Source organism: Panthera leo, chromosome D4, assembly GCF_018350215.1.
Source record: "Panthera leo isolate Ple1 chromosome D4, P.leo_Ple1_pat1.1, whole genome shotgun sequence".
Lineage (NCBI taxonomy): Eukaryota > Metazoa > Chordata > Mammalia > Carnivora > Felidae > Panthera > Panthera leo.
This window is the reverse complement of record NC_056691.1, coordinates 41,447,391-41,466,633: the sequence shown is the minus strand read 5'-3', so window position 1 is coordinate 41,466,633 and position 19,243 is coordinate 41,447,391. Positions and strand designations below refer to the sequence as shown.

The 19,243-nt window shown below is 35.9% G+C and overlaps 1 protein-coding gene across 17 annotated transcripts in view; it reads left to right on the top strand.

Annotated features, from left to right (window-relative positions):
* Positions 1–19,243, top strand: part of BNC2 (basonuclin 2) — a 428,281-nt gene that overhangs the window by 222,483 nt on the left and 186,555 nt on the right. The gene's annotated exons all lie outside the window — the stretch shown is intronic.

Sequence of the window (19,243 nt, the reverse complement as noted above, 5' to 3'; positions counted from 1 at the left end):
AAAAATTCTCAAGTAACTGTGCAGAGTATACTTGCATGTATATTTGTATTATAATGGGAAAGTTTAAAAAGTGGACTTGCTTGGGAGTTTAAATTTCTGGTAAATAGATTTCTACAACATAGACCAAAGCCATCATTCTTTGTACTTTTCCAGTAGTTTACCTTATCCAGCAAAGCCTCATGTTTCTCCATGTGCATTTGTAGGTCTCATTCTGAGGTACTAATCTGCATTCACATCCTGGTATGTCTGTCAATGCCCGCAATGGTAATAGCTCTTTCTAGAGCTGTGAACTTACTGCTCGAATCCTCATTGCCTCTTTCTAAAGAAACAGGATTATAGTGCTAGTTTCATTGTTAAGAATGAAGCTCCTGAAATCTACAGTCTTGATGTCACATAACCACAAGGGACATAGCCAGGTCTTGGTTCCAGGTGTTCTAATGCTCAGTTTGGGCTCTTCATCAGCTAGAGGGTTATGCTGGAAGCTAAAATTCACATATGTGATGCCTTCTGTTAGGATGTTCTTGAAGGGCTACAGGATTGTTAAAATCTTTTAAAATACACCCGTTAGGTTCATGCTTGGTCTGCAGCAAGCTGGCCTTCACAGTTTCTTGCATAAACTTGGGTATTTTCTGCAAGTTTGCTTTTAGCCTAATAGAATGATCTCTTAATGGGGTTGTATAATTTGAAATGTTAAACACTTAATAAGAACAGGGGACTCTGCTTCCTGAGGAAACTGTTAACCTGTAAATGAAAGTTGAAAATTAGTAGTTAATAATTGCCATTTTCTAACATGAAAGGGTTCTATCCCCCATGTGTTTTGTTAAACATTGTAGAGGTATCAAAATTAGATGAACTCTTATGTATCTCTGTGTAATACAATGTATTTAGATAGTCTGGACAGAAAATGTGTTGGGAATGATGGTCATAGCTGAGGGAAGGAGGGAGGGGGGGAGAGAGAGAGAGGAAAGAACATTCTTATGTCTTTGGATATTCAGTTTCCTGATTTAATCTAACATAACCAGTACACTTATTTTACATGCAGCCCTTGCTGTTGGATTTTGTAGTCTATTGACTTAGTTTTCTTCTTTTGGTTAATTTTCTTAACCAGAAATGTGGTTTGGCAAGATTAAGGATGGAAGTATATCAAATACTTCACTGGTCTCTAGTTTTTATGAAGATCTTTGTATTGCTACATTTAATTTATAATCATTAGAAGCAGTATAGTGGAAATGAGTTCATACATCTGTAAAAAATAAAAATTGGTCTTTAAAAGCAAAACAAAACCCTTCATACTGTCACTAGCAGGGGCAAAATGTAATCCACTTTAGAGGTTTTTTCCTCCTGCCTTTTAACTGTGATGCTGTAAGGTTTGTTTTTGTTGTTATTGTTGTCCTAAGGAAATAAAAAGTTTTGTTACAGAATTAAATAAGAAACACTAACAGATAAAGATAATAAAAAGAGAGTACAGTAATAGCATTCGATAGTGGTGTGTTGAAGTTGTAATTGCTTCTTACAACTTGAAATAATTATTGAAATATATGTTAGACCTATGCCTACAAAAGTTAAATAGGCCAGAGGGTGAGCTTTTGTTCTTTTCTAGATATTGGTAATTAGTAAGCCCATACCAAAATTTAATATTAAGATAAAATGGCCATGATATGCTCTCGTACTTAATAGAGGCCAATAATAGCCTTCCCATGAATGTGAATTCTCATCATTTCTGTTCCTTGAACTGAATTTTTTTTTTATGAAATGGCTTCTGAAGTGTCATCCCAGAATACTTTATTAACTTCTGTTTTTATAAAAATAGTTTTTTTATTCTTTTCATAACCTCAAAAGTTTTTAAGTCAGCACTAAGGAAAAGATTCTTTCAGGGAAAATAGCCTGTTACACATGATACTTTTTACTTTACACTTTGTACTTTTTTCTCTTTGTGAAAATTCCTTAACTCAGATTTTCTAAATGTCTTACACATTCAAATAAATAATAACTGAATCATTATCCTGAAGTTACATTGCTATCCTAGGCGTGATTAATGTCTAATTATTAGCTTTAACTTTTGAAATATGTATTATCATTGTGTTTAGATACTAAATTTCCTGCTAAGAATCCTAACTCCTAGCCAGTGGTCTTATATGAGACAATTTTTGTGGGCATTTAGAAATAGACTGAATTGTATTTATTTAAATGGAGAAAAGGAAATAATAAAAAAATTATCCCATTCCCTTCAGAGCTTATTATTGTCTACTTGGCATATTTGAAAAGATGAGAAATTTAATTCTATTTATTTAAGGGCATTTTTTTCCTGGGAATATACTTTTATGCCTGGAATATGGCACAAATGTAATTAGAGACATAGGCTACTTAAGGAGTGCAGGTAAGAACCCAAATCTGAAGAATTGTGTTTTGGAAAGGTCCGTGTAGTCTTAGGACGTTTGGGTACTTAGTGTGTTAGTATGTCTTACGTCTTAAATGTTCTTAATGCTGGCATGGTTATGAGAATAACATTTCTTTTTTATTTATTTTTTAAAATAGAAAGTTATTTAGTTCATTTCTTAACAAGTTTTCTTTTTTATCCAATAACCAGTACAGTTAGATCTGTCTTGAATCTTCAGAAGTACTGTTGATGAATATCATTTGACTGGATTTAGAAACTACCTTGATGATGAAAAGTTTGCATATGTGTATATTTTTAACATTTTTGTCCACATCCATTTGGTTTCATTTGAGATAGGAAATGGAAATAACAAGACACTCTTAGAAAATCTTGTTTCTGTAGACGGCTCAACCTTGCCAGAAACCACGAGGCAGTGGAAATATCACGAGAAAGCTTGTTCCTACAAGACTCCCAGACTGATTACCAGACCAAAGACATTCCCAGAAATTTAGCTTGAAGCAACTATTTAAAATTTGGGAGGTAGATTCAGTCCTTCTCAGAGTCACCACTGCTAATTATACTTGCTTATAATGTCCCAGTGACTTTGTTATCAGCCACACCTCAGTGTAAAAATCAAAGTAAAAAAATAATAATAATCAGTCTCTGATTTTTTATGTTTCCTCCAAGATATATTCTTGCCAGACACTTAAGATATGTGTGTTTTGCTGTATGTAAAATTATACCTTGATATTCTTAACATTTTGAATCTCTGTATTTTTTTCCTTGCCTGACACATGTTGTTCACCTTTGATGCACAGGATGGCTATTTCCTTTTTTCTTTTAGTCTTGTTCCATTAATATGTTAACTTAAAATTTCTACTAGTAGGTACTAAGCTCTCCTTACATAGTTGAAGTCTATTCCATTCTGCCAGGTGTGTTAAACACATAGTTGTGTTTATGTGTCTTTGAAATACAAGGGGTTGCTGCATCTTTCAAAGTGCTGTTTATATAAGCTACTATATATATTTTTGAGGTGACCGCAGAAATTTAGTTATGACTTTGAACACTTAGAATTAGTGTGATAAATCCCATGTTTATTATGTACTGTTGTGATTTAAACCACACCTTGGGTTATTTTGGGGGGCTGGAGCCATCCATTTGAAGTAGGCTGGTCTTCCCCTGTGGAGGCTTGCCCCAGCACGTTCTGGATAGATAGCTTTGATGTCAGGTGAACATCACAACTGGAGCTGCTATGTTTACACTCTGTGAATCTCTCACAGCATCTCACATAATTCCATCTTCACTTTAAGTCTGTGAATACATGGACAGTAAGAAGAAGGAACATTTCCCTTTTAAAGTTTGCTTGTCCATTAGACACCTTAAGAAGGCCTATTCCTTTGCGTCATTTTTTGTAAAGTTCATATATGGGGCTTCGTGTTAATTTTGGACACAAAATTAATTCTATACCCTTCATGTGCCTAATGAAAGCCATAAGGATATAATAATAAAAAATGGAGAAAAAAAATTTCCCCTTCATAAACAACAAGAAGAAATAATCTGAGCAGTTGTCTTTGAACCACAGCAGGAATTATTCTTAAGGTCCCCTAACCTGTTTTTCTCATTAGCTAGGAAAGCAGTGCTTAAGCGCTTTTTTTTTTTTTAATCATGGAATAATTATAGAACAAATGATTTAAAATTGTATCCAGATTTTGCATCAACACTCTTTAGTTTACTAATTAAATAAAAGTTGTGGCTTCAAATAACATCCCACCTGTTTGGCTTGTTGTGGGGATCTGCTAAGTGAAATAAAGAATTCCAGTAGCTTGGCTCAAGAAAGAAAGAAAGAAAAGGCAAAGTAACCCAGAAATTTATCACTTCCCTTCAAATATTTTTGAGGTATTCTTTGTATTTGGAGTCTGTTACTGTATTCCTCTTTCAGCTGTGCTTCATAGTGTAGAGATGTATACGTTAGACATGTGACAAAACAAGGCTTTCTCTAAAAACATTCACCTTCCTGCACAATAAACCACAGCTGGTCAGACATTCTTTTCTTTTCTTTTCTTTTCTTTTCTTTTCTTTTCTTTTCTTTTCTTTTCTTTTCTTTTCTCTTCTTTTCTTTGTATTAGATTTTTTTTTTCTGCAGCTTTTTGATTTTTATGACCAATATGCCAATATGATTTCAAACTTTAATCTAGTGTTTGAGTGTGTTGGCTCACTTATCCTAAACATCTCCATATTCTAATGTTCTGGAGTGGTCCAAGGAACATTCCTAAGATTATTTTGCCATTTTCTTTGTGCACAATTTGTGTATCCTTATATCTTAAGTTTAAATTGCTCCCAGTATTCCAATATTAGAAAACAAACAAACAAAAACTCTTCATAAGTTATCTCCTGTTCTTACTTGCTGGGAGTCTTTATTCCTTTTATTACCTTCTTCTTGTACCCTTTACCCATGTCATATGGAGTGTATAAAGTTTTGTTAGGGATAGTTTTAAATAAGTGTTTTTTTTAAAAATTTTTCCTCTGTGCTGACAAAATCCACCTTAAAATGTAGATAATTGGGGCACCAATTGGGTGGTTCAGTCGGTCAAGCAGCCGACTTCAGCTCAGGTCAGGATATCATGGTTCATGAGTTCAAGCCCCACATCAGGCTCTGCGGATAGTGCAGAGCCTGGAACCTGCTCAGGTTCTGTGTTTCTGTCTCTCTTTGCCCCTCCCTTGCTCACACTTTGTCCCTCTTTCTCTCTCTCTCGCTCGCTCGCTCTCAAAAATTAAAAAAAAAAATTAAAAAATGAAAATACAATAAAATAAAAACTAGATAATGGCACTATGGCACCATATCTAAGAAAATTCGATGACTTACCTCTTCATTTTTTTATTATAAGATTTTGTCCAAAAATATATTTAGCTTATTGGAGTCTCTAATAAGAGTTGGCTAAGAAATCCATACAGTAGAATTGTCCTTCCCATTTTGAAATATATAACTTTAAATTATATCATGTGAGTACACACAAAAATCGGCAGTAGTAATTCAGACTGATCTAATTACCATTTTTTTTTTTTTACTTCTCAGTAAAATTGTATATTCTCATAACATTCTAACATAAAGACTGTGCTTACTAACATAGAAAAATATTTGCTATTATCAAAATACTCAAAGTTATTATAAGACAGTAAATGAAACTAGTTAGAGCTTGTGGCACATTGACTGATAAATTTTACATGATAGAGACCAAGGGAAATAAAGACATAAAATTATAAAGTAAAGAAAATTAGTAACTTCCACAAGTAAGGATGTTTACATAAGAGCATTGTTACCTACCCATGTTCAGAATAATTTTTGGATCAAGATAGTTTATGGTGGTACCTTACAAGGCACTCAGTTATCTTGTAACTCATACAACATGGGATAACATTAAGCCCTTTTTAACCATAGTGACGATATTCAAGAGCCTTGATTTTTTTTACAAATAACTTCAAATATAGTATTTGTTATTAAACATTGATTAGTATCAAAATATGGCTTCCATATGGGATGTGCTATATGTAATTTATACCGAACAGGGGGTATGCTATATGTAATTTATACCAACCACATTAGTAATAGATTCTATCAAGTGTCATTCCACTCCACCTTCTGTAATTGAATATGAAAGGAAATTGCTGGTGTTACTGGATTGGATTAAAAGAAGAAGACCTTTATTAGGTGTTTTTTTTCCCCTTACTGTAGGGCACACCACTCCTGGAGGCAGATTCTTGTGCTCTGACTTCAGTGTTTAAGAATGAGATATTTGAAGGTCTGTTCATAAGATAAATTTTGGTAACTGAGTGGCAATAGTTTTCTGAGATTAGATTCTTAGATATACTACCCTTAACACACGGATTGTATTTAGTGTATTTATCACTAGACAGATATTTAGATTTCATGTGACTAACTATAACAACTGTATTTGTAGAAATTGGGAAAATAATGGCAGCTAATGATACCCTTAAAGTGTTTTAAGTAGGGGGGAAGGCAAATCGAGGTCAGAAATTAATAGCAGAGAAATGAATATATTGGGGAAAACTCTACATTGACATTTGCAAAAGAAGAAGGTGCTGTTTCTGTAGTGTACTTAAGCCCATTGAGTGAGCCTGGTAGATAAATCAGAATTGGAGGATATAACTTATATAAATAGTTCTGTCAAAAGGTAAGGTGAGTGGAGCCCTGTTGTGAAACAAACTGTTTAGGGGAGAAATACTAATTAGAAATCAGCTCTGTTAGCTGGTGAGCATAGAGAGAAAATTTGGGGTAGCACATTTAAGTGTAGATTGTAATACTTTATCCCCTGCTAAATAGCCTATAGAGCAGGCTCAAGGTTGGCATGTGATGAAAAGCAGTTTTAATATATTTGTTTCCCACTGAAATTTCAACTTTGGCTTGACTTTGGGGTACATTTTTGGTAATTCAGAATAGATTAAATGAAGAATCATCTTTGGAAGTTGCATTTTAGGTATTTTCTTTGTTGTATGGTTCTTCTTATCAGCATCATGCAAATATCCTTTAATTTGCGAATTGCTGTTTATGTGGATCTGTATTGGCATCGTTGTTACGATGTTGTGATATACCATATTTCAGAACACTTTAATAATTATCAGGCAGATAAAAACAATGAAGATGGAAAATATCCTAGAAAATAGCGACATCATGTAAAGTTTTTGAATGGTTTTAGCTGGGAACAAACCACAGATATATTTAAGTAAAAATAATTGTAAAGTAGAGCCATAGCGCTAATAAAACAAACAAACAAACAAAAAAACAAAGTTATATGAGGTAGTTGGTGGCAGTGGACTGTCCAGGGTTAGAAATATTTACAAAGAAAAAGAGGCTTTTTTTGAATAGAAAACAAAGTGAGATTTTAGTTATTGTAGCACTAGGTTTAAGAGTAGCCATAATGAAGCAAGCAAGAATAATAGGGCTTTTATTTGTTATCTTTCTAGTTAAGGCTCAGTAATAATTTCATATATATATATATATATGCCTTTGTTCAGCCATGTGCTGGAACAGAAGCAGAACCCTAGTTTTGTTCTTTGGTATGGGGCCATTGTGTTTCAGTAAATAGAGACTTTTGCCTTCTCTTTTTTAGACATCTAAACAATGGCAATAATCTATAACTAACTGCTATTCGTTATGTTGCAGAGGCAAATTGTGCAGAAAATTATGGATAATTTTAAAAAGATGAAATACAGGTGGCTCATCTAAAACAGACTCCAATTAAAACCACATTGTATTAAATAGAGCCTGCTTTAGATAGACTCCTCTTCATGCTAAATATGAATGAAGCAACAATTTTAGATATAATAGCTAGTATCTGGATTTTAATATGATCAGTTCTCATGCTTCAGGGCCCAAATATTACCAGCTGGTATTAAGAAACCTCTCTCTTATAAAACTCGATTATATTGTTTTCCCCCAGGGTATTGCGTTAGGAATTATTGAAAAAGTGGCTTTTATAGGGTATAGACTTGTGCATAAATGTTGGTGCTAAAATTTGACTGGTGTCAAAATTTGTATCACAGTGTTTTTTATCTGTTATCTTATGAATTAAATGCATGAAATGGTGCCTTTGGATTGTGTCTCAGCCAAAGATATGGCAGCATATCCCCAAAATAATGGGTGAACAGAGGTTTGGTCTAGACCTAAGTGTACACGGTGTTGTGGCTTATATGAATTGGTTGTACCTGTTACCATATGAAGAGAATAATTTTTCCAAGATTTGATTGGTCCGATATGCTAATATCTGCAATTAGCAATATCTTGACAAATTGTTTCCTTAATTATGATTTCATCACTCTGACAGAATGTGACCGTTAAAATGATTTGGGAATATTGTGCTTTTTACATATGCATATTCTTTTTATCTTTGTCTTTCTTTGCTTTCAGGCTCCAAAAGACATAGAGAGCCATGTCAGGTTTTTTTGTTTATGCTTTTAAAGAGATTATTAGCTAACGAGGGATCCACAGAAGTGAGCTCCTTGAGGATCAAGGAGCAGGACTGTTTATTCCAGAGTTTTCAGTATCGAAAACAGTATCTGGCACATAGGTGTTCAGTCAGTGTGTTTTTTGAAATAAAAAGGAAGCTGAGGTGCCTGGGTGGCTCAATTGGGAGTCTGACTCTTGATTTTGGCTCAGGTCACGATCTCATGGTTCCTGGGATCCAGCCCTGTGTTAGGCTCTGTGCTGACAGGGTGGAGCCTGCTTGGTATTCTCTCTCCCTCTTCTTCTCTCTCTGCCCCTCTCCTTTCTCTCTGACTCTCCCCCCAAAACTCTCTCTCTCTCTCTGTCTCTGTCTCTGTCTCTCTTTCTCTCTCTCAAAAAAAAGTAAACTTAAAAAAAAATTTTTTTAAAGGAGTTAAAAGAAAGGAACGATTTCTTTGTCGCAGTCCCCATGTCTCCACCCACCTCCCACCATCCTGATGAAGCAGGTAGCCCTGACTCTGTGGAGAATGGAGCAATGGAGCTTGAACAATTTTCACAGTGTAATTAATAAAGGGGACTTCAGAGGTCTTTAAAAGGATCCTCCCTAAGTAGACCCTGCCTCCTTTTCCAACTCTGGTCTTGTCTCCTTGTGCCCCAACAACACAGACCAGCTTATAGTTGTCTGCTGATTCTGTGGTATTTCACCGTAGAGTGCTCTCCCATGTTGTCTGCCTTCTTCCCTATTCCTTCTCCTGCCAGAAAGTTGTACTTCTTCCTGAAGTCTTTTCAAAGCCTCAGATGAGTTAGTGCCTTTCCTTTGTTTCCCTGGAACGTTTCTGTGCATTTCCAGACACCTAGACAGTGTGTCAAATTATTGATGGCAGAAGCTCATAATAGCCTCTCTTTATATTTGTTCAAACCTGGGCCTGGACACAATGCTAGGCCGTGGTAATTGGTCAATGAATATTTGCCAACTGAGTCCATACTAGCCCTCTCAGAAATCATAGAATGAAAAACTTTGAATGTTTCTTTAAGAATAAATCCTCCCAGATTCTAAGTTCTATGTTACAAGAGTATGGTTGTTAATTTAGCTATTTCTGCCATATTTCAACCTGGATTATCATATTTTATAGATTTGTTCTGTGGTATTGATCCATTAGGGTGCCACATACTCCCAAGGCCCCTGGATTGGATTCTGCAGGACAGCTTGCTGTGGTTAAGGATGAAGGAATGGTGTTTCACTGGTGGGCGTGGGCTTTTATTTTATGGAAGTGCTCTGGCAGTAAGAGGTGCTATTTAAAGGTATTATTTTTATTAGAAAGGTGAAGATTTAGATCTATGGTTCATTAATTTTGTAAAAGGCTAGTGTGTAGCTCAAATTGTGAAAGTATACTTTTGGGAAATTGGGGCAGGAGGGACATAAGTAAATATAGTACTTTAGATTTTACAAAGAAAATACACACATAAATGATAAATGTGGTCTTTAAAAAATTATTCGAAGAAACCCATTTTTTTTAGAAAAGCTCCACAGTTTTCACAGTGCATAGTTTTGAAGTGTAACTACTAGTGAAGACCAGAAGTCTAATTACTAGATTTTTCTTTTTTTTTTTTTTAATGTTTATTTATTTTGAGAGAGAAAGAGAGCTTGAGCGAGCATGGGGAGGAGCAGAGAGAAAGAGGAGCGGGAGGATCCCAAGCAGGCTCTGCACTGTTGCGGGGCTTTATCCCATGAACCGTGAGATCATGACCTGAGCTGAAATCAAAAGTCGGACACTTAACCAACTGAGCCACCCAGGCACCCTTAGTTCTAGATTTCTTAATTATCAAATTTATCACACTGGAGGAAAACCTTGGAACTTATTTTTCTTGTGTGTAATTTATATATGCTAAACAAACAATTTAGAAAATGGAGTTTAACAACAATGTCAATAGTTCTGTTTTATCCTTTTTCTTGCATTCATTTTAAAAATAAAATTAGGGTCACACTATGTATACTGTTTCATAAGCTGCTTTTTGCTTATTAGTATATTGTAATTATCTGTCTCTATCATTAAATTAATTACTGTGAGTTTTAATGATTCCTTAGTAATTTTATCATGTTTGACTTAACCATATTAGTTCTTTTTTGATAGATTTCATTATGTAATATCATAATCCAGTTTTGGATTGTTTCCTTCATAGACTAGCATGCTTTAGTAGATTTAATATGAACTAAGAGTGCTACAAAGTGGTTATTAAAAAAAAGTATGTCTTATTTATTTATCAGCGTACTATTTTTCAAATTCGTATTTTAGTGAATATTTGAAAAGTCTCGTTCTTCATGCTTGAATGTATGTCTGTCATTTGCTCTTTCCCCAATACTATTGGTACTCTCATCCCTGCCCTTATATTTGGCTTAATCCAACCATATGGATAGATATGACTTCTGGACTCAACCTGACACTTACTTTGACCAACTCGGCCCTGAACTCCCCTAAACACAGACACAGCAAAATTCACTCAGAAAGCATGTAAACGCTTTTAAGGGCCAAGGATTTCTCTGTTAATGTAATGAATCGTCTGACCATTGTTTAAGTATTTCATTGATAATAGCTTCACTAAAAAAACAAATATTATTCATAGAACTGAGGTATAAACAGAAAGAAAAGATATGTTAATATAACTTTTGTATTGAGTTCTTACTGGAGGAAGCATCTTTACAATTAAGCTCAGAAAAATGTGTTTGGCTAAATTAATTGATAAAGTCAGACATCAAAAGCAAACGTTCCCTGTTAGTACTTACATGTGATTTCCCAGTATTTACAACACTTGGCAAAAAAAAGAAAAAAGATAATTTCACCTCTTTTTTTTTTTCCTCATTGAGACTTTGGAAAAGCCAAGAATGTCAACTCTGGGTTTGTTTTTTTTTTTTTTTCTTTTTTTTCCCCCTCAGAGCAAGCCTGAAATGGTCCTTGTGTGCTACATAAAAGCTACTGATCACTTGATAATGTTGGTAAAATTTTATTAGCTATTGCCTTCGCACACTATAAAGGTTAAAAAATCTTACCATTTCCACTTACATCTTACATTGCTAGACTAATGCTGCTGGATTTTCTTTCTCTTTAGCAGTAATGTTTATCCGTTTGAATGTTGTTTCACAGAAAGGAAAAGTTCATTTGTGTAAAAATATCTGGGGTTTGCCAGGGAATTTTTTCAGAATGCTCTGTGGTTACAAATGAAGCTTATTGTTGTATAAATGGCAGGTTTGAATTTTTGTAGTAGCTCGTGGCATAAGTTGATAATCTGTGAATTGCTCTGCGTGTGTGTTTGTATGTGTTCGTGTGCGTCCATCAGCCTGTCTGTAAGTAGCTGGATCTTGTGGTCCTCCTCCCGCTTCCCACCTTCCTTATTTACATACATGGATACGCACAATCTTTAGTCTAAAGGCAAGTCCCCAAAGATACACATTGGAGGATGGATGTGGGAAAGAAGTATATTTTTTTAATTGTCTCTTGCAGCATTCCACTTGACAAAGTAACAATACTTTCTAAAAACTTAAGTTTTTTGAATTTGTGGATTTTTGTCTCACCTCTGAAATTTGTGAAACTTTCTCTAAACAAGATGGCTGGCACGTTCTAGGGACAGAACAGAGACAAAGCCGCTCTGAGAAGGCAGACACACTTATATTGCTTGTGGTTTTTCAATACAGCTGCTTTCAGATGGGCCGGCTTGTTCTACGCTGGTTCTACTGCCAGAGCAAGACTGTCACACAGCTGGTAGTACTTACTGTACTTGCGGGAAAGTATGTGATTCATTAGTTGGAACCGTATGTTTTTCACCAGTTCTGGTCATGTTTTTGTTAGGATGTGGTAAAAACATAAGCAGGGGGTGAAGGGACAATGGAAACATGTGACTTGTTAAGGATTGGCCCCAACCCATTATTAGCTAAATTGTACACCATAAAATGTCCTCTGTACCTCATAAGACAAATGACTTAATTTTTTATTCCTCAGTTGAGGTCATTTAGTCGTAAGTAGTAAAAATTATCAACACTGAGCTCTTTTTCTCTTTTTCTTTTCTGTAAAGTATTATGATCCGTTTAAACCCCAAATTATAATATGAAGAGAAGTCATGCAAGTAAAAGACATTAATTTGCTGAAAAATGCCGATGACGGGTGAAGAACTTTAACTGGAGTGAACTCTTGCTACTGATAAAATACGAGTATGGTATTACAGCTAATAGGAAACACTTCTAATACTACAGGGTGTGAGAAGAACAATAAATGTGAGTTCCTTTGTCCACACACAATCAAGCAGACTGAAGTTGTATGGCTGGATGAATAAGGGACCCGTCTTTCTTGTAATTTTAGTGTTATTAATGGGCTTGCATCATAGTATCTGAAATGGTCAGTCTTGGTATTGTGCAGAACTGTTGGTGTGAGCTGCATTGAATATTGGCTTCTGATCAGGTAGATTTTTAAGCTTGTGAATATTTTACAACTGCGCAGTCCTAAACCATCATCTGAAAGATGAATGTGTCTCTGCTCTGTTGTGTTCTCTGTACATAGGTGTTTGCTTTAACATTTGCTTTCCTCTACTTCATTTAAACACTAGTGATGCTTTTTCTTTGTCCCCACCCCTATAAACCTACTGTTGAGATATGTGACATTTTTGAAGTCTCTCTAGGTAAAATATTGGCACATTAAACTTCTACCCCCTTATTTTTAAGCTCTTTTAAGAGAGTTCTGCACCATTCATGCCCCAGCACATAGACTTTTGTAGTTGCTGGACTCTGCAGAATTAGAACCAGGTCTGTCTCTGACAATTAGCTCAACTGGCTGCAGCATAAATAAAGGAATGCGCTCAGGGGCTGTAGTCTGTGACACGGTTTAACAGAGCGTAAAAAGGTGCATCTGTTCCGTGCCCAGATTCAGTCGCCTCACTGTCACTGGGAAGTTATCGACACGGAGACATGCCTGCGCTGTTTGGTAAACAAGCGGCAGGTATTAAATTAACCAGGCTGTGAGTGTGCAAAAGTGCTGCTTTATTAAAAGCCCTGCTATCTTGGCTCACTGCTGGGTCACAAACAGTCGCTAGAGTATCTATTAAGATGACTCATGACAGCAAATACTCCAGTACTCTGTCCCCACTTCCAGAGAGGACCATTGACCTTTGATAGCCTGAGTGCCAGTGGGGGGATGAAGGAGAGAAAGACAGAAGGAAAGGTGTATATAGGCACTTGCCTTTTATGGTTGGTAGGCTAAGCAAGAAGACAGTGAACACTGAGCAACCTCGAGCCAGGTTTTCGCTTAAATTGTGCCATGGAATCCAGTACCAAATTGTAGCCAGGTTTTTGTTTTTGTTTTTTTCTGACTTTCTGCCTCACCCTCCTTGTGGCTGCTACTTGATTTGAAATCTGAAATAATGAGATAAGTGTGTGATCAAAGTTGTTCTCTGTCTACCTATGTTGAGTAGACAGCACACATCTTGTCATACACTTCCAGGTAATATTTACTTTTGTTAACTTCTTTAAGCATTTCTATACTTTTGCCTTCAATATTTCGAATGGAAAAAACACATTTTAAGGACCTTTTGCTTTCACTTAGCAATGCAGTGATTTTTAAAGTTTGTTTTTCGTCCAGCTTCACGAATGCTTTACAGAGGGTTATGTGTAGTTGCGTACATTGATATGTTGATATGTTCTTCATTTTCATGGTCTTACAATCTTTTTGGGCAATCTGCTTAGGTCTGTAGGCAAACATAACAAGATAATTTCCAGTATACACATCTGTGCAAAAGAGACGGTTATTTCTGAAATTTTCCTGTTCCCCTCCTGGTTGTGTTTCTTTTTGGAGCCCCCAACTAGCTCCTCATCCATTAGAAGATGATGTAATGCCAGTGGGATCTAGCCCCACACAGCTTGAATTAAAATGATTCCAGTTGGTGATACTTGAATGTGAATGACCAGAAGGTGTGATGCATTCAACACTGTATTTGAAGTGCTCACCTTGGAAATCTCTCCCCTGGATGTTAAGGCCCTTTGGTCCTCATCCTGGAGATCTTACAGCCACACCTGCATTCCTGCTGTCCAGACCTGTCTTTTATTGCTTACTCTCTTTCTGTAGTGATGTCTGGGTGGAGGAGTGAGATGCAGGAGGAGTGAGAGGGTGGAGAGGAAGCATCCTTTCTTATTGTTTGCTCTGAAGGAGAGGGTTGGACAGGAAAGTATTCTATCTGGAGAGTGGTGATGCCTCAGAATCTCTTTATCTTTGTAACATCTTTGCTGTATGAAGTTTAATAAGCCAGCTGTGCAGTTTTTAAAAGCCAGTGGATTCCATTTTTCATTTGCTTTCCTCCCCCTTTGCTCTGAGCTTTCACTCCCTATTTCCTTATTTCGCCCCCCCCCCACCCCTTTTCTTTATCTCAGGGGAGTTCCCTGAGTAGCAAGACTGAAAAAGAGCCGAGGTTTATGTTAGAAGAAATTAAGGTTAATGATCATTGGCTCATTTTCATATTCTGTGGGTGTGGATGGAGGAGTAATCAGTGCAGGTGGCCCTGCCAGTTGGGAGTTTTTCTTTGTCATCAAGAAAATAAGGAGAGTGCAGGGATTGAATTACCACAACTATTTCAGGACTAAACATATTTCATTTCCCGATCGGGTCTGGTTTAAGGACACAAAGCTGACATTAATTTTATCCAAAGAAAGCACAGCAGTTTTTTTTCTTGTTTCATAATTTGACTGAATGCATAGGGTGGATGCATGTTCAAATTTAATTCTAGTATAATCTTACAAATAATACTCTGAAAAGCAAAGGGGTTTTGATTCAGTTTGACAGTTTATGTTTCTGTGCCCAATTACCACTTAGTTATTGAATGTTAAAGAGCTGCTTTCTAAAATGTGCACGCGGACTGCACCAATTGGCTTCCCAGCTGCCTGCTATTACATGAGAGGTGCTCCCTTCTAACTTTTTAAAGGATGTACACATTTAAAGGAGTTATGTTTAGCTAGCAAAGGAAGTGGGGGATTTGGTTAGGAAGTAAGTGCTTGCTGGCCTTGAAAAACTATCTTGTGTGTATTCTAATTTCCAGCCACACAAAGACCATTCTCCAAGTAATACTTTTTGAATGTAAAGAAAAAACTTAAATACCCAAATAAACTAGGGAAATAACCATGACTTTAAAAATGTATAACTTTTCTTTAGTACCATTCCTTAAAGTCTTTATGTGTACCTAATGCTACTAATGTAACTTTCTATGAGTGAGGGATTCTAGTTGAAGATATGGAAAAGGAAGATTTAAAAGTTGACCAGAGACAATAAAAGTCATTGAGAAAGAGTGTCAACACTAGCCATGCATGGTAGGTTTTGCTTTCTTAGCAGAATGCAGCAGGCAGCTCAAGTGACCTGATTTGTTTTTAAAGCACAAGGTTTATTTGGCTGTTACATTGTGAGTATAATATTAATGATACTAATGTAAAATTAACTTTTATGTTGTGTGAGCACTTTTTCTTGCCTCCCTTTAAAATTACAGGTATTTCTATATCTATTTTTGTTGCCATTGTGAGCATTTATATAACTCTGTATATAAGATAAGCCACAGAACAATTGGTATCGTCAGGTAGTTATGCTAATATATGTCAGGCAAATATAAGTAAAGGTGGGTTTTGGTTTGATATCCCTGTGGTATGAGCCCACGTGCAACTGAATATTCATTGTATGCCCATTAATATGAATACTTTGTATTATTAATAACACATGAAGAGACCATTCTCAAACATTTAGAGGGCAAGAACATTTTAGTGTTTCTGGAAGCTCCTTGCTGTGAAGAAATAAGATTTTTTTTAAACACAGTTTTTAAGAGTTTTAAGTAGTATTTTAAAATATTTTTAAAAGAAATTTGGTATATCTTAAGAAATTTTCAGATAGGCTAATAAAACTTAATATTGAATAAGATGATCTTTTGAAATCATAGGATTCCCAAGTTTAACATTTAAGCAAATCATGTTATTTAAAAAACCTTCAACAAAGATGTAGTAAACCATTTTCTAAGATGATGCCCCTCCCTGTTTATTTCTTTGCTTTCTACTGAATCCTTTTCATCTTGCATGCATGATAGAGCTCAAAACTGGTTTACTTTGATTTTCTCAAAGGCTTTTGGTAAGAGCCATTCTCAGTATAGCCCACATGCATCTGGTATTAGCCAAGAAAAGAGCGACTATGAATTAATTCAGCCTCACTTTAGTATTTATCTGTTAAACATTAGGAATAATTATAAAAGCAAATAATGTTTTATTTATATATAAGTTTATTTGCAATTGATATTTTATTTGTATATCCTTAAAATCAGCTATACATGTAGCCTTGTAACATTGACATTTTAAAATGGTCCGCTGAAATGCTTAACAGAGTGTGATTGTTTAAGCCATTCAGTTTTCTCTGCAGACTCCTTAACTTTGGGCACACCATTCTTTTTTTTTTTTAAGTTTATTCTGAGAGAGAGAAAGCACAAGTCAGGGAGGGGCAGAGGGGGGTGGTGGAGAGAAAGAATCCCAGGCAGGCTCTGCACTGTCAGCACAGATCCCAATGCAGGGCTCAAACCCACGAACCCTGAGATCATGACCTGAGTCCATGTCAGCCGCTTAACCACTGAGCCACCCAGGTGCCCTGAGGCCACACCGTTCTAACTTTTCACTTGCACCTATCTGCCTGAGCTCTTTACTTTGATCTTTCATTCCTGTCAAAAGTTTCTACATTTCTTGCATTCTTCCCATTGGAAATATAGAATATAACAGAATTCACTGGTAGCTCCTTTCTGCTAACTATGTATTGGGATTTTAAACCCATCACACCAGGAAATAACTCAGTCTGGTACAATATGCTCTTTCCTCTCTCTCCCAGTTTGTAACTCCTGACACTTGTATGCTGCACTTTCAATTTCTTATGGCAGACCTGACTACTCCTTCTGTCTCGTTTACTGGAATATATCCATAAATGAGGGGTGTGTGTAGGTGTGTTTTAAACATACAGTAACATACTCCAGCAAGGCTTTCAGTGAGCCAGGATATGGGCTTCAGTTTCACCATCATTTTGGTAAAAATACATGTATTAAACAGATCCTGAATTTCTGCCCTACGTTTAATCTCCTTCTCCTGTTTTCCATCTCCTTTCTCCCACTCAGGATGCAAACTGAGTCAAACTCTCAACATAACTGTAAAATAAAATGTTTATTCCTATGAAGGAACTTAGAGAATGAAGTTGTTCATCATTCTGTAATAGTAGAGAAATAATAGTGCAGAATTACATATTTAAATTGTTACCTGAAATTGGTGTTCTTTAGATTCTTCATCCTTAGTCCTGTTTTAATCACATAACACCAACAGTTAGTATAAGTTGTAGAAGCATTAGGCTCCTAAAAATCTCCTTGCTCTGGGCCTGGCCACCCAAGAGCTATGTGAGGAGGTGTTTCGTGAATTATCACAAAGTTAGGAATAACTGATGAGATTGGTGGAGCTATTGCTTCAAAAAATGCGCCTCCAAGAGGGATCAGCCACACCTTGTAATTTAAGATATACCTCCTATGATTTAGTAGAGAAACCACTAACGCTTTTCTGAGGACTTTGTAGAGGGTATCTATAGCCTTCTTACCAGATGAATTACAATCACATGTACCTGTGATAGTAAGTTTGAATTCACAAAACAAGCAGCTCCGTTCATTGCTTTATAAATCCATATCCATCCAGGGCACAGATATTTTTTTTTTTATTTTATGCATGATCTTGAGTTGTTAGTCACTGATGGGACTCTTGTGATTAATAAGTTTGCCTACATTAAAAAACATTATGCAAATCATTCTGAAAAACTTCAGTTAAAAAGAATCATCAAAGTGAGCTGTAGGTTCTTTAATTAAATAACGAATAAAGCCTGTTTCCTATTGTTTGTTCTTCACTGCTTCTTTAGAGCGGGCCCAAATGAAAATGGACCATGGATTTTAGGAGTGAGAATCTGAAAAATAACTAAATAAAATTTTACAGTATTTGGAGCTGTAAAATTTTGAATCTATATCCTTGATTTCCATCCCTCTCATTTGAAGGTAATGAGGCTCAGAAAGTTAAGAAAGAAGATCATTGTCAAATAATCAACAACATACTGAAGAAGACAAGAGTCCTAATGGTAGACCAGGACTCTCCAACATTTTACATACAATTTTAAATTTTCTAGTAATGATTACCAAAGTAAAAAGAAGCAGGTTAGGTTGACTTTAATAGTCTATATTATTTAATCAAATGTATCAAAAATCACCATGTCCGTGTACATTAGATATAAAAATATATAATTAATATGAATATCGCTTAAGACATTTTACATTTCTCTTTTCATACTGACTATTCAAAATCCAGTGTCTGTTTACACTTACAGCACATCTCAGTTTGGACTAGGCCACATTTCAAGTGCTCATTGTCCACATATGGCCAGTTGCTAACATATTAGACAGCGTAAGTGTAAGACACCAATCCAATTTTCTTTCCAGCACAGGAGTATAATAGCTTAAAAGGGTTGACTTGGATTTTTGAAGTCACTATTTTGCTTAATTTTAGGAGAATTGATGACTTTGATATAGAATCGAAAAAGTAACTGAAACTTGGGGTAATAAGTCTTTGATAGAAGCACATTTACTCAGAAACTTCTTTCTGACCAGCAGTTTTGATTCCTTGGTAAATAAATGCATAGTAATACCTCAAGCAAGTAAATATTTTCAAGTTATTTGTTGACTTTCTTCCTTCTTCACTTTACCCCCTGTGAAGCCATGCTGTCTCAGTTTTCTAACCACAGACATGTTACAGGCAGTGTTGTGGGAGAAGATAATGTCTCCCTCTGTTTCTCCCTTTGGAGGTTGAAGGCAATATAGCCTGGCGCTGCCCCGAGCTGAGG